At 44.2% G+C, this 16,145-nt stretch overlaps 1 pseudogene; it reads left to right on the top strand.

Annotated features, from left to right (window-relative positions):
- Window positions 1-6,212: 6,212 nt before the first annotated feature.
- LOC123634896 lies at window positions 6,213-14,916 on the top strand (annotated as a pseudogene).
- Window positions 14,917-16,145: the final 1,229 nt, after the last annotated feature.

Here is a 16,145-nt window from a genome sequence, read left to right as displayed (position 1 = left end):
TCAAGCGAACCTCCCGCCTCAGTCTCCCAGAGTGCTAGGATTACAGGCATGAGCTACCATGCCCAGCCTAAGGGGGAGGATTTCAACATATGACTTTTGCAGGGAACACAAACATGCAGACCACAGGCAGTGATAAAATATAGATAACATAAAATTTACGATTTTAACCATTTTTGAGTGTGCTGTTTGGTGGCATTAAGCACATTCACATTGTTGTGCTGCCATCAGCACATCTCCAGCACTTTCTCATCTCCCCAGACTGAAACCCCGTCCCCAGTAAACACAGACTCCCTGTCCTCCCTCCGCCCAGCCCTTGGTACCCACGGATGCTGCAGTCAGGAGGCGGAATTTCTTCTCTGGGAAACTCAGGTTTTGGTCTTAAGTCTTCTGAACTCATTGGATGAGGCCCTCCCACACTGTCCGGGGGCATCTCTTTTATTTAAAGCCAACTAACTGTAGATGTGAAACTCACCCACCAAATACTCGATTCGTGTTTAAATAACTGGATACCACGGCTGGCCACACTAACACGTAAAACTCACCATCGCAAAGACATGTTTTTGCACATCCAAGTTTGGGATTCTGTTAAAGTTCACACCTGATGCAGATGTGTGTCTGATCATGCATTCCGACCCCTCTACCTTGAATCCCAGGTGGAGGCGCCTGGGCTCCTGCCTCAGGGGAAGCCCCCGTCCCACCCCTCCCGCTTCTTTTGGGCCTCAAGTTTTCTGTCCACAGGCAGGAGAAAGAGCAGGTGCCTCGGACAGCCAGACCCTGGGCAATGAACGCCCTACACCTCCGGTCTTGGACTCCTTCTCCTCTCTTAGAAACAGGGTTGCTTCCATTGGGTCGTCTTCAGCAGTGTTAAAGCTCACTCCTTTCCCCCTCTCAGCCTCCTGGGGGCTCAGGGTTGTCCCCACCACACTGTGAAGACACCTCTGTCAGGCTTGGGGCTGCCTCTGACCCCCTCCTGCTTGGCCTCCCCATAACAGTCGACACCCCCCCTTTATGAACCCCCTGCCCCGGGTTGCCTCCTGGCTCTCTGACGGTGCCACTGCCTCCTGCCCTTACTTCTTTTCCCTTTCCTTGCCCCTTAGGGGTGATGTTCCCAAGGTTCCCACCTGTAGCCCTGCTGCTGCCTGCTGTCCCTGGGCCGGCCCACAACTGTGCTTCACCCACACGCTGATCGCTCTCCAATCTGTTTCTCCAGCCCCATCTCTCTCCTCTGGGCCCCCACATGACTCCCCGCCGCTTCGCCTGGGTGTCTGTCCTCCAGGAGCATCGAGTCGCTCTGTCCCGAGAGGAGCTCTCGTTGTCCTTGTCCTCGCAGAAGCCCACTCCTTCCCCTGGGTTCCGGGATTCAGCCGTAGTGAGCGCCTGGTCGCTAATCTAGAAACCACAGCTTTCCGCGCCTTCTCTCCTTCCCTCACGCTCACGACTAACCGACTAACCGGCTCCGGGTGGCCCCCGTCCCTCCCTCCCCTGGCGTCCAAGTCTGGGCGTCAGCGCCCACCTGTGTGTTGCGACAGCCTTTTTTGACAACATTTCTGATGATGCTCCTTTCCTGCTTAGACCTTTTTAAGCATAACATTAATAATAAACTATATAATACTCTTCATCATAAATTCCTTTTTAACATAAAAAGTAAAAGTTTTTGGGAAATGTGTCTCTGCTTTCATGGGTAGACTTCTGATGGCTCCTCCCAAGTCTGAGTCCCTCGGCACCCCCCCCAGCCCCGGAACCTTCTGCGGCTCTGCCAGGGCTTGGCAAACTATGGCTTTGTCCTATTTAAAAAAAAATACTCAAACATTTTAAAAATTGAGACATAATTCACATTTTTATTTTATTTTTTTTCATAAACTTAAAGCATATAATTCAGTAGCTTTTAGTGTATTCCCAGAGCTGTGCAACCATCATTACTACCTCGTTCCAGAACATTTTCATCACCCCAAATAGAAACCCTGCACCTATTAACAGTCACTCTGCACCCCCCAACACCCCTAGCCCAGAGCAACCACAGGTCTGCTTTCTGCCTCTGTGGGTTTGCCCGTTTTGGACATTTCACATAAATGGAACCATGCAATTTGTGGGGTTTTTGTGTCTGGTTTCTTTCACTCAGGATAATGTTTTCAGGATTCATCTACGTTGTAGCATGTATCTGAACTTCCTGTCTTTTTATGGATGAATAATATTCCACTGTATGAATAGACCACATTTTACTTATCCATGTGTTAAACATTTGGATTGTTTCCACCTTTTGGCTGTTATGAATAACACGGCTGGGAACATTCATGCACAAATTTTTGTGTGGACACAGTTTTCAGTCCTCTGGAATGGATGCATCCGTAGGAGTGGGGTTGCTGGCCCACGCGGTAACGCTGTGTTTAACTGTCTGGGGACCTGCCGGACTGCTCTGCACGGCGCTGCACCATTTTACATCCCACCGGCAACGTGTGAGGCTCCCGTTTCTCCACATCCTCCCCAAGGCCTGTGATTATCTGTCTTTTTGATTAGAGCCACCCCAGAGGGAGAGCCTTCGCTTGGTTTTGTTTTTGTATGGCCTGCATGCTAAGAATGGTTTTTACATTTTAAAAGGGTTGTCACACACACACACACACACACACACACACGCACGCACACACATACACACACGTGACAGAGATCAGATGTGGTCACACACCTCAAGTATTTACTATCTGGCTCTTTAAATGTGGCCACCCCTGTACCCATCAGTCCAGGGGGAAAAATCACTTCCACTCTGTATTTTCTCACCTCGTGTCTGCAGTGTGAACGCCTGGCTTTCCTTTTTCTATTAGCTGCTTCCTCCTTGAGCCCAGATAAAATTTCATTTCCTTGGGGAAAACTTTCCTGGTTCCCTCAATGCCCAATTGCATTTCCATGTGTTTGGCGAACACTTCTCTTACCTAGGATTATGGTGTTCACCACATTGTTTATGTTGTTGCTCCTAGAGTCTCTGTCTGAGACCCTCGGGGACAGAGACTGAGTTTATTATCTTTCTCATCTTCCTGGGCCAAGGCTAGTGCTGAGCACGGCAGGTGCTTACTGAACTCGTGGGCGCAGAGGGCAAGGCAGACTCCTCGCCCTCAGAAAGCTTGAAATACGGCTGGAGAGACACAGCTGACATCAGGAGACTGCGGGGAGCCGTGGAGGCTGTTCATTGTCCAGGCATCGTTCCTTGACCCCCTGCTTACGCTCAGCTGTGAACAAGAAAGAAGCTGTCGCGCTCTTGGGGAAAGGAACATGCCCCTGCAGCCTCAGGCATCCCTTTGAAACATCATCGATTCAGCTGTTCTCTGGCCAAGCAGGCCTCCCCTTCCTCCAGCCTGGTGAGCTCCCAGGTGACGGCATTTGGATGCTGCGGTCCCTGCACGTGCACCATGCATGCTGGCATGGACCCCGTGGTAGGCATTAGAGTTCTTCAACGGATTTTCATGGCTTTTCTCTTTCTAAGCTCTCCATGGGACCATACTTCTCCACCCCCTTTGTGGTCGGGGTGGCCGTTAGACTTGCTTTGACCAATGCAATATGAGCGGAAGTGATGTGTGTCACTTTGGGTGGAAACTCTACGGGCCAATGTGCATTTCGTCCTGTTTTCTTCCCCATGCTGCAGTGGCCATGGGGTGTATAACGTATATAGCCTCCCTCGGCTCTGACCACCAGACCCTCCCGGATGGGGTTGGACAGATAGATCACGTAGGATTTGGTGGTTCTACAGGACCGTGGCCTGATCTAGCCTTTCTAACCGATGGTCCTGTGGGAATTCACTCAGGACAGGATCTGGAGTGGCCGCTGCAGGGGGCAGGGTTGACCCAGGCCCTGAGGCTGGGTGGGGCAGGGGTAGGCAGAAGAGAGGGCCAGAAAGAGCTGGAGTAGGATACATGCTGCCCCCGAAAACTTTAACAGAGATGGCTACTTGCAAAGACCACTTTCCCCCTCTGTTTTTCTTCCAGGGGTAAAACTGCTGCAAGAGTAACCACTACTCAATCTACGTCCCTAGGAAGAGACCCTATCATTAAGCATTTATTATAATTCTTGGGTGAAGACGCATGGACTGCTCACTCCATATCTTATTTTCCTTTGAAGTGGATCCAGAGGTACAATACTGCCGCTGTCTCTGGAGCACACAATCGTCTAATTCTGGTACACGTGAGCACAGCCCAACTCCAGTAGAACCGTGGTCAGGGCCTCTCAAAGTGAATTATTTTCTTGTCCAAAGAGCCACCTTTAAAAGGGGGTGACAGCGTCGTCCTATCTATTTATGCATGAAAACCAAGTGCTTACCCAGGAAGCCGGACTGGAGTTTGGGAAGTACTCTCTGTCCCCTTCTTGCTGCAGATCATGCTGTTTCCTGTAACTTTCATTAGCCTCATTATTTGGAAATAAGGCCAAGAATTGTTTTAGCACCAGTATGAGTTAATTTACCAAAATGCTTTCAGCACGGAGGTGTCCACTGAATTTCAGGAAAACACTGTGATTATTAGCAGGGCTCATCACTATTTCACTGGAGGCTAAAAGATAAATCAGAGAAATGCACATCCCAGCAAGGGCCCCCTGCAGGCCGTCCAGGCAGGCGGTCCAGGTCCACCGAACCTGACACAGGGGGAGGAGGAACAATGGTTCCACTTTACTCACGAAGTGTCACGTAACATTCTGCGGGCCAAGGAGCCCAGGTGCAGATGTTTTCTCTGCAGGGAGTGTGCTGAGCTGGGTTTTATGGGCTGCAAACTTCTATCAGAAGTTGATAAGAGGGTTCTGGGCCATTGGTTCTTTGCTGATTGGAGACGAATTTCATAAGCCCCAAGTGTGAAACACCTAACGATGAGTCATCCGCATGGGCCAGTTCCCCACACAAAAATGTATCTGTTGGCGTAAACACCGCGTGCACGCACACACACACAGGACGTGCATGCACCCAAACCTTAAGCCTTGTAATCAGGGCCCCGGGGAAGTGAGAGCATCAGAGAGATGACGTGTGGGCCACCCCCTCCCAGTCACAACCAGAAAGTGAAATCTGGTGGGAGAGAAGGAAGAGACACTCGTGGGGGGTCCTTGCTGCCCGTCCAGGGCGGCCAGTGCCCGCCTTGCTGAGATGGCACGTGTGTGAGCAGCCCGGGTCTCCCGTGCCGTGGGTTGAGTCACCCCCTTGTACCTGCCCACAGCCTCCTCTGTGGCTCCAGCCACCTGTCCCTTCAGACAGGCACTCCCAGGACAGACTCCTCTCCTGCCGTGGCTTGTCACCTTATTCGTCATGCAGAGACTAAGGAATGGCTTCTCAGCGCTGAGCTACAAAGCAAGTGTCTGAGGAGGTGCTGGAGTTCTGGAATGTTTGTTCATCTTCTGCCACGTGAACACCAGGCTCCTTCCTGGAGCTCAGCCGCGTGTCCCGTGCCTGTCTGCACCCGCTTCCCTCCTGCGGGCGGGAGACGGGGTCCCTGAGCCACGGGGTTCTCCTCCAGAGGAGGAGCCCAGTCTTCGTTGACATAAATAACACTTAAGGCTCTTAAAAAACGCCCAGGACACCACACTCTTCAGGGATTTAATCTAATTATGGTGTGAAATGAGTCAATGAGCATAGATTTTACAGGTGAAGAAAATGAGTCCTAACACTCAGTGGCAAAGTCTGCTGCCGGGGCCTCCCTCCCGGGAAGTTCCCCTGCTGGTCTGAACTGTGGCCGCTACTGGCTCTGGTCTCCAGGCGCCTCGCCGAAGTCGGGCTAAAATCCTGCGACAGAAATGGGGTGAATAAGCACCATAAACAGTGAACACAAATTTTGCCAACATGTTTGGGGTTAGCAGCCAATCTTCAAATGGGTGAGAAAGAGAGAGAGGGAGAGAGGGCGGGAGGGGAGAAAACAGAGAGAGAGAAAGGGAAAGAAGGAGAGAGACTTTCTGGCGCCCGTCCTAAGCATTTCACCCGCAAACTGGTTTAGGCCAGTGAGACAGGATGTTCCGCAGAGCAAGGATCATGTGACCACGCAGTGTGAACAAACAGATGGTGTATCATTAACAAACTGCAAGGCTGCATTTCCTAGTCTCTCCAGGGTGTCGGCAACCCAGCAATTTAATTAAAAACAGTTTAAAAAGAGACAAAGGCCAAAGTGTCATCCTATTCAAACTCAGCCTCACCAAGAATGTGAAGGGGCTGCTCCTTCAATGACAGGTCCACATGTCGGGCCCTCGGGTCAGTGTGCATGGATATAGCCCCATTTGTGGGTCATCTCGCCATCATCCCTCTGGTCAGCGTGCAGGGACATCGACACGTGGCAGAGCAGGGGCAGCTCCAGGACAGAGACCGCCCAAGGACAGTATCCGACACATTGCAGGTGCCCTGTAGTGCTGGTGAACGCTGGTGCTGTCCTGAAGCTGGAGCTTTGCAGCAAGGAATTGACTTGACGAGATGTATGTTTTTAGAGACTCCTTTGTCAGCCACGGGGAGGCCTAGAAACTGGCTGGAGCCTGTAGTGCATAATGGTCGTGCCTGTGAATGGTCACTGCACTCCACCTGGCAGCCAGACCCCTGTCTCTTTAAAATATGTGTGTGTGTGTGTGTGTGTGTGTGTGTGTGTATGTGTGTGTATATGTCTATCTATCTATATATATATGTATGTATGGGGGAGAGAGAGAGAGTTTCATCTCAAATGCATGACAGTTTATTACTTAATTTTGGTTTTTTTGCCTATAGAAATGGGCATCACATTTACCTAATTTTCTGGGTCATTTTCCCCCACTTAGCATTTGGTGGATTAATCTATGTCATTACATGTAACTCATGCTTTAATGTAGCTCTTATAGGCAGTCATCTTGCTAAATTATCTTACTATTTTAAATAATATATGTTTTCATATATAATATAATATATATTATATAATATATATTTTTATATATAATATAATATATATAATATATTATATTATATAATATATATTATTATATATAATATATTATATTATATAATATATATTATATTATATAATATATAAAAAATATATATATTTTAAATATAATATGTTCTTTGGGGTTTTATGTATAGAAAATCATATCATCTGCAGAGGATAACTGTCTTGCTTCTTCCTTTCTAGTCCTTATACTTTGAATTTATTTTTCTTGTTATTGCATTATATAGAACGCCAGCACATTCTGGGGAAAAGCAGCCATAGTGTTAGTGTTCTCTTACTCCTAATCTTAAAGGGAAAACTTTGGACATTTTTACATTTATACTATTTGTTTATGTGTATTCTCTTTATCAGATGAAGACATTTTCTTCTAGTCTACTAAAGATCTTTTGGCTTGGGTTTTTCTCTTTTAGTTGAAATGAGTGGAAATTTTAGAAATGTTTTCTCTGCATGCACTGGGAATGTCAAGTGGCTTTTCTCATTCGGTCTGTTGCTGTGGTGAAGGACTTGCCCGAGGGAAGCTAAATCTGAGGTTAAGGGCACAGCCCTCCAGACGACCAAGTCTGCCCAAGACTTCTGACACCAGTTCAGGGGTCCCCAGGGCCGCCGTCAATCCAGTTGGCTTTATATTCTGGCGTCTGAACTCCCTTAGGTTCACTGGAATGACTCACAGAACACAGGAAAGTATACTACTATACTTACCATTATAGTTTTATTAGAGCAAAAGGATACAAGCACAACCAACCAACAAAAGAGACTCAAAGGGCAGAACCTGGACTGGGAAGGGTCTCAAACACAAAGCTTCTGTGTCCCCAGGGATGCAGCACGGTCCTCGCACCAGTGTGTGGCAAGGAGCACAGCACTGCCCACCCAGGAAGCCCACCTAAACTCTGGTGTCCAGAATCTTATCTTGTTATATGGGCAAGATTGATTGAGCTAAATATTGCTCACAAGGTTGACTTCGATCTCCAGCAATGCACACACACTTCTCATCACCCAGATCTGGCCTCTAGTCACATGGTCGATCTTTCCGGCATGGCCAGCCTCGCTCTGAACCATTCATTAGCATAAATATATGGTGTGGTCCAAAGAGAACACTGAGTCATCTCATTAGCATAAACTATCAGGTGTGGTTAAAAAAAAAAAGCCCACTGTGAATAACAAAGATACGCTTATTACTTAGGAAATTTCAAAGGTTTAAAGGTTACCTCTCATGTGAGGAGTCAAAGACCAGACCTCTTTTTGGGTAAAGTGAATTCTTCATTACACCATGACATACATAGATTTTATGATGTCAGTCTATCCTTGCATTCCTGGAATAATGTACCTTTATCTTTTTCAAACATGGCTAGACCCATTTTGCAATTTTAAAAAGGATTTTACATCTTTATGTTTATGAATGAGATTGGCTTATAGTTTTCCTTTCTCTTACTGACTTTGCCTGATTTTTTAATTACAATTATATTGAGCTCGTAGGATGAGTTGGAGAGTGTGCTCTTTCTTTGTGTGTCCTGGAAGAACTTTTTTCAGATTGGAATATCAGTCTCATGAAATTTCTGAGGAACTCACCTATAATATTATCTGAGCCTGTTTCTCATTGTGGCAAGACTTGTAACACTATTTCAATATCTTTAATAATTTAGGACTATTCAAATTTTCTAGTTCTTCTTGAGTCAGAATTAATAAATTATATTTTTCTAGAAATTTGTCTACTTCATCTAATCTTCAAATATATCAGCATAAAACTGTTTATTATATTCTCTTATCATTTTAATCCCTGCTGCAGTTGTAAATACCTTTTGCTGGGTTTGTAGTTAAATACTTGTGCCTTTTCTTTTTTCTTGATCAGTAGTAGGTCTTGATCAGAGGTAGGTCTAGTTTATTCGTCTTTTCAAGGGGCAGCATTTGGCTTTGTTGATTCTGTCTACTGTATGATTGTGTTCTCCCTACCCACCCATCTGCTCTTCTTACTATCTTCTCCTTTCTCTTTCTTTGGATTTTCGTTTTTCCCTCATAACTTTTTTAGTTGAAGTCAGCTTATTAATCTTCAGGCTTTATTCTGTGCAAATATATGTGTTTAAAACTATCCATTCCCTCGAGTGCAGCTTTCACTATAATATGCTAGTTCTTTATGATATTTTAAAAACTATTGTTCTGAGTATTTCTCAATGTTCATTATTTGAGCAATGAGTTACTTAGAATTCTGTTTTTAAATTCCAACGTGTGAAAACTTCTCAACTGATCTTTTTGCTATGGACCTCTACTTGATCACATTTTGTTCAAAGAACACGATGGGTGTGATACTGATTTTTTTGAAATTTGTTGAGATGACTTTGTGACCTAATGTCTGATTCATTTTGTCACTGTTCCATGTGTGCTTAAAGAAAGTGGGTACTCTCTTCCAGGGTTCTACATGCATCCATTATGTCAGGTTGTTATCAAATTGTTCAAATATACTTATGGATTATTTTTGCTGTTTGATCTACCGGTTACTGAGAGAAAAATGTTGGTGGGTTTGTCAATTTCTATTAATTTTGGATTAATATGGTGTGAGGCATTTTTATTAAGTGGATATACATTTAGAATTCTTATGTCTTCCTGGCAAATTGAAAATTTTTATCATTGTATAGTAACCTTTTCTGTCTTAGAGTCTTCTTGTGTGTGTGTGTGTGTGTGTGATATTGATTTAGTTATGCCTGTTCTCTTTTGGTTAATATTCTTTTGTCATCTTTCCCCATTCTTTTGCTCTCAACTTTTCCAGGTCTTTTTGCTTTAGCTATCTCCCAAATAGGGTTTCTCTCAGTGTGATAATGTTGGCCTTTTAATTTATGGGTTTAACCCATTTGTATTTGAGTGGACCGTGAATATTGTGATATGTAAGTTTCCACTGTCCTAATGAAGGGCCCTGAAGTGTGAGTAGCAAGATCATGTGTCTCTGCCAGTAAGCAAAGCGCGAGATCTGGCAACCCAGGCATGTTAATGGTCTTTGAGCCTTCCTCAATAGGTCTCTATTAACAGTCTCAAATCTCAAGAGAATGTTAATTTCTGGGTAGGTGTAGGGATGAAACCAAATCTTTGGGATATTAATGAATCCACGTACTTTCTCAAAGATTTTCTCAGGAAACTCCAAGAGGCAGCACAGTGGGGAGAAAGCATGGGCTTTAGTGACATCTCTGCCCTGCCACTTTCTAGCTGTATTATTTGGGATAAATTCCTTAATCTCTCTAACTGTGTTTCATTATTTTGAGATGAGAATAATGTCACCTTCCTCCTGGAGATTGTTACCACCTAAATGCAAGTGCTTGGCACACAGCAGGTGTTCAATGAATGCTCATGCCTGATCTTCTGCTCTTTTTTCTTTCCAGGGCCATGGCTTCCACAATGTCAAGAGCATTTCGTAAATATGACAGGTAAGATGTGGCATCGTGATTATTACTTGCATTCTAGCCTTTGTGTCTTGCCTTAGGTGATTCATTGCAACCAAAAGAAAGATTTGCATTGCTCTGGCTGACAAAAACCTGGAAAAACCATGAATGCTTCTTTTCATCAGCCTGTCTTGTGTTGGCTTGATGTCAGTCTACACTGGCATTGATTTCAGGTGACAGCAAGCGTGGGAGCTTTCTGAAGCTTTTTGTTTACATATTTGTCTTACGGTAGGTAGATGTGACTTAGGTAATACGATGGCATTCTCAGGAATTCACAGAGATCAAAACATAAAACACAGATGCGGAATAATGATCAGTGCCAGAAAGACTAAGAAGTTCCCGCTGTGTGAGAGTAGAAAAGCCTGGGAAAGCGGAAACATTCAATGTCTGCATCTTGTACAGATGAGGAGCTTCAAAGTCTCCTCTTTTCTGGGCTTTTTTTGACCAGTGAGATGCTGATAAAATGGGGTCTTGCTCCTTGTCCTTCATTTTCGTCATCATCGAGTATTTGGAGCGTCTACAGGTGTAGTGGTAAATGGTTGTGCTGTGACCGGTCATTTGTCCAGAAGGTATTTGAGCCTCACTCTGTGCTCAGCATTGTGTTGTGTTCACGCTCTCAGCAGTTTGGGACCCAGTGTGGAGTCTCAGAAGGAAAGATGGGATAGAGGAGGTGTGAGAAATCACATGCAGCCTGGAAAACCAGGCCAGGAATTTGAGTCTTTTTAATGCATGTTATGGTTTACCTAAATCAGAAACATGGGATAATTCGGAAAGGTTTATTAGAGAGGCTCAAGTGCCCAGAACCTCATTCCAGAGACAACTGCCACCATCCAGCTGTGTGATCTTAGAAAAACTGCTTCACTTCTCTGTGCCTCGATTTCCTCCAACGTGGATAGAGGGTATAGTGTGCCTTCCTCACAGAATAGTTGTAAGGATTGAGTGAGTCGGAACATAGAAGTGCTTTGCACAGCCTAGGGCTTGCCAGCCAGCACGCAGGGTGACAGAGGTATGGGTCCCAGGCACCTGGCTATGAGCACCCCATCTCCTTACCCCGGTGCACTGTCTACCTTAAGACACTGCATTTTCTACGAGGGCCATGATACAACAAAACTTGGAGGGTGCTGAGTGGCCTGAGTCTCTGGGCTTGAGGGTGTGGCCATCCCGGCAGGTGAACGCCTTGGTACAGCAAGATGAGGCCACAGTTAAGAGTGTGAATTTGGTCTATTGACCTCAGAGGTTTTTGAGCTTTTATTTGATCTGTTGGCAGCACAAGTATTTGATACTCGTGAGCACAGCTAAGACCAAAAGCTACTGAAGTGATTTGTACTTCTTCTAGTACCGTGAGTTGAAATACAATTTGAATTAAAAGTTTGAAAAACTTATTTTGCACATTCATACTAGGGGCTAAATTCCTACTCCCTTTGTCTATCTCTCAGATAAATTAAAAGCTGCCACACTTTGCGCAGTGTGATTTTGTGGAACGGCTGACTCTGTGCTACCAGCGACTGCCGGGGCGTGGACCGCCTGTGCTCGGGTAAGTGGGAAGGCAGAATGCTGGGCCCTGTGGCAGGCGGGTGCACGCTGTGCGCCTCACGCTAATCCCTCTACCTGTATGCATGTTTGACAATTTCCATAATTTAAAGTTTTTAAAAATTTGCTAGAATAATTAAAAGACTCATATAGGATAAAGAATGATATAGAATTATGATTAACTCTGTTATTTATATTCTTAAGAAATTTTCTAAATAATCCAGAAGGTCTGTGTGCTCCAGTAACTTGTTTCTTGTAGGCTGACTGCTTTCCTTTCTGTCGTTTGGAGCCTGGAGTTCCTTAAAAGCAGTAAGTCGTAAGTTAAGGTTCACTGGTACCAAATTAATAATAATACTAATAACAGCAGCATCAGGGAATACTTACACACTTGTACGTACTATAAGATGGGTATAATTTTAAACACTTGGTAAATATTATCACATAGAATTCTGGCCATAATCCAGTGTTGTAGGTGTTTTATTACCCCATTTTATGTATGAGGACACTGAGGCACAAGGTCACACAGAAAGTAAGTGGCAGAACCAGGATTCAAATCAAGGCCCTCTGGCCCCATAGTCCACGCTCATTGGCTATATACAGTTGCTTAACCAAAGCTAAGCTTTGTCCCTCGTATTAGGCTAAAATTTGCTGTTTGGCTTTGGCTTTGGGAAGGGAACCAAGTGCCTGCCTCAACCCCATGTCTGGCTGCTTTGAACTTGTGTGTGTGCAATTGCAAAGGCTGTCACCATCACTGATCAGCTTAGTGTCAGGATTATAAACAAGAATATAATTAGGACATTGTGTTAACATAGGTATATTTCCTTTCAAAGTGTAGGTAAGTATCTTAATACTCCTTGGAGAAAATATATTCTATGTGCACTTATCATAAAGTTCTGTCAGTCAGCTGGAGAACAAACAAAACCTTTAAGAATTATATTGAATTTACAGTTAAACTGTGCTGGCTTTGGGAGCACATATACTAATTTATAGTTAAATCCATTTAGGTTATCAGTCTTTCAAGTAAAAGCCCTCAGGTGTTGCAGGCCAAATTAAAAGCAGAACATCAAAATTTCACAAAGAGAAAAAGTCTCAAACTCATGTGTAATATACTAATGACAAACTATCTTCTATGCAGACATTGTGAAGAATATAAAGCGTGAGGAAATGAAGAAAGTGTTAGAGAAGAGCGAGAAATATTAAAACTATTTTGCTCTTCCGTCACCAACTGAAAGTAAACATTCATTAATGTTGTAGCTGGGCCTACAGGATTGAGACAGGAGTCAGCAACTCTGAAAAAGTGGTGTTTTCCACACTGTGATGTTAAACCTTTAAAGTATGATGACAAAACTTTAAAAGTTCTGATGCTTAAATATTTAAAATAAAATTTCATGTGGTTTATTATATCCCAGAAGTTTATTGTATGAGAACTATTTACCTTAAGTCAAATATTGGCTTTAATAGTTGGACATTTAACATTTGGCCAAAGGGAAGGTTTGGAGCCTTTGTAAATTGATGAACCCAGAGATATGTAGCGAGTTCAGATTGTTTCTCAGGCACTGAGCTGGGCACTAGGAATGAATGGCAAGTGACGTTACCCCTCGTCAGAGCCAGAGGGGACTCCCACCCCAGGAGTTGGCATCCCAGGGGCCTTGGGCTCAGGCATACCAAAATACCAAAGACCTGAAAAATTATATTGGCTACTTAATAAAGAAAAAAAAGGCTACCCAAAAAGTCAAACAACCTGACTCTCCAGGCAAGATGGCGGGGCCAAGGCTGGAGTAACCCTGGGCATCTTTCTCAACAGGATTTCGCCACCTTGGATGTTACCAAACTGACTCCATTTTTACACAAAGTTATCAGCAGACAAGCCCTCATTAATATAGAACCAATTGGTTATGGTCATGGAAAATCCACAGTTGTAAAAGCTATTCCTGGAGTTCACACAGTCAGGTTCAAAATGAGCTGAAAGGACACATTACAATCAAGCTTGGATAGGCTAATGCCAACGTTCATAAAGGTGGTGACTCAAGTTGTCCTTGGCCAGAGTGTTATAGATCCTGTGGAAGGAGCACACCTGATACACTTCCTACAGACATTCCAGGCACCAAAGGGAACTGCAAACTAGTCAGACGTGTTTCCTTTGTTGACTGTCTTGGCCGCGACACTTTGTGGCCACTGTGCGGAACAGGGCAGCATTGATGGATGCGGCTCTGCTGTTGACAGCTGGGAAGGAATCGTGTCCTCAACCTCCGACTTCTGAACACCTGGCTGCCATAGACAGGAGGCTGAAACGTACTTTGATTCTACAAAATAAAACCGATTTGGTAAGAGAAAGTCAGGCTAAAGAACAGTATGAATAGATCCTCACATCTGTACAAGGTACGCTAGCAGAAGGAGCTCCTCTTATTTCAATTTCTGCTCAGATGAAATATGGAAATTGTCTCTGAACATATAGAAAAAAAAATTCTAGTGCCTCCAAGATACTACTTTGGAACCCCAATTTATTGTGGTTAGGTCTTTTGACATCAACAAACCTGCCGTGAGGTTGATGACTTTAAGAGGGGTGTCGCCGGTGGTGGTATTTTCACAGGCTATTAAAGGTGGGCCAGGACCTGGAAGTCAGATCTGGCGTTGTTTCAAAAACTCATGTGTGACCCGATCCTTTCCAAAATTATATCACTTCCTGCAGAACACGGTGGGCTTCAGTATGTGCTCCAGGGGGTCTTACTGGAGTTGCAACAAAAATAGACCCAACATTGTGCCGAGCTGATAGAATGGTGGGGCAGGTGCTTGGTACGGTTGGTGCTTTAACTGAGAGCTTCACAGACTGGAAATTTCCTATTTCCTACATAGATGGCATCCTGGTGTAAATACAGAAGGAGACAAAAAGGCAGAAAAGGAATAAATCTAAGAATGAAGTCCTCATGTTGAATGTAGGATCTCTACCTACAGGAGAAAGAGTTAGTACAGTCAAGGCTGGGCTGGGCACAGTGGCTCACACCTGTAATCCCAGCACTTTGGGAGGCTGATTAGGAGGATTGCTTGAGGCCGGGAGTTCAAAACTACCCTGGGCAATATAGGGAGACTCCATCTCTACAAAAAATAAAAAAATTAGCCAGGTGTGTTGGCACGTGCTTGTAGTCCCAGCTACTCAGGAGGCTGAGGTGGGAGGATCACTTGAGCCCAGGAGTTCGAGGCTGCTGTGAGCTGTGATCGTGCCACTACATTCCAGCCTGGACAACAGAGTAAGACTCTGTCTCTTAAAAAAAAAAAAAAAAAAAATACAGTCAAGGCTGATTTGGGTAAAATAGCTCTCACTAATCCTTTGTACATAGAAGTAGAAGAAAATATTGCTTTTAGCGGAACAGTTGAGAAACGCTGGCATTTAATTGGTTGGTGTCAGGAGAAGAGGAGTGACCATCAAGCCAACAGCAGATAATGACTGAAGAATCCCAGTTAAATAAGACATTGGGATGAAGTCAGAATTTCCCTTAGGAACTTAGGGATATATTTTCAAAGAGATATTGGGGAAGACATTTCACAGCTCATTACCATAATAGAAGCTGTCAGGTGTTCTCATTTTCTGTGACAAAAATTTAAACTCTACACTTCAATAGTAAGGTCTACAATAAATGTAAAAATTGGTATATTGGTATATTGATGGACTTAATCTACATTTTAGCAGAAATTGATCATTGCTAAACATTTTCAGGTTTGTACGTCAATGCAGGTTTGAAGTGAAACTGCCTGCTTCCCCCGGCCTTTGCTGGAGCACACGCCCCACTGCACCTGTTTGAAATAAAGTTTTTCTTCTTATTAAAAAACCTGAAAAATAAAATTCATGTTTAAATGTCTATGACGTACATGTAACATTATGTCAACATTTTTAGTTTATAACTCATAATTCATAAAAATGTCATCACATTGGGAAGCTCTCCATAGGTGACAAACTTTCCTCTTGCACAAATTCCCAAGTTTGCATGGAGATTGGTGAGAAAGCCAAAGCCAATCATAAACGAGTTGTTTGTAGCCTAATAATTTTGAAAGCAAAATTATAAAAGAAGTTTCATGTATTTCCATGGGAAAAAAATACAGTTCATGTGGAGTTTAGGTGCATTTTTATATGTTTGCTACGATGTGGGGTGGGGCCCACGCCTGTAAGAGTCCTTGGACCCAAGGGTTTTAAAAACAGCCCTGGAACAGATAAGAGGTTTGTTTTATTTCCCTGATTATATAACTGCACAATCTTTGCATACTTCAGAAGATACTAGAAGGC

The sequence above is a fragment of the Lemur catta genome, chromosome 3 (genome assembly GCF_020740605.2).
Source record: "Lemur catta isolate mLemCat1 chromosome 3, mLemCat1.pri, whole genome shotgun sequence".
Classification (NCBI taxonomy): domain Eukaryota; kingdom Metazoa; phylum Chordata; class Mammalia; order Primates; family Lemuridae; genus Lemur; species Lemur catta.
This window is presented reverse-complemented; position numbering and strand designations above follow the sequence as displayed.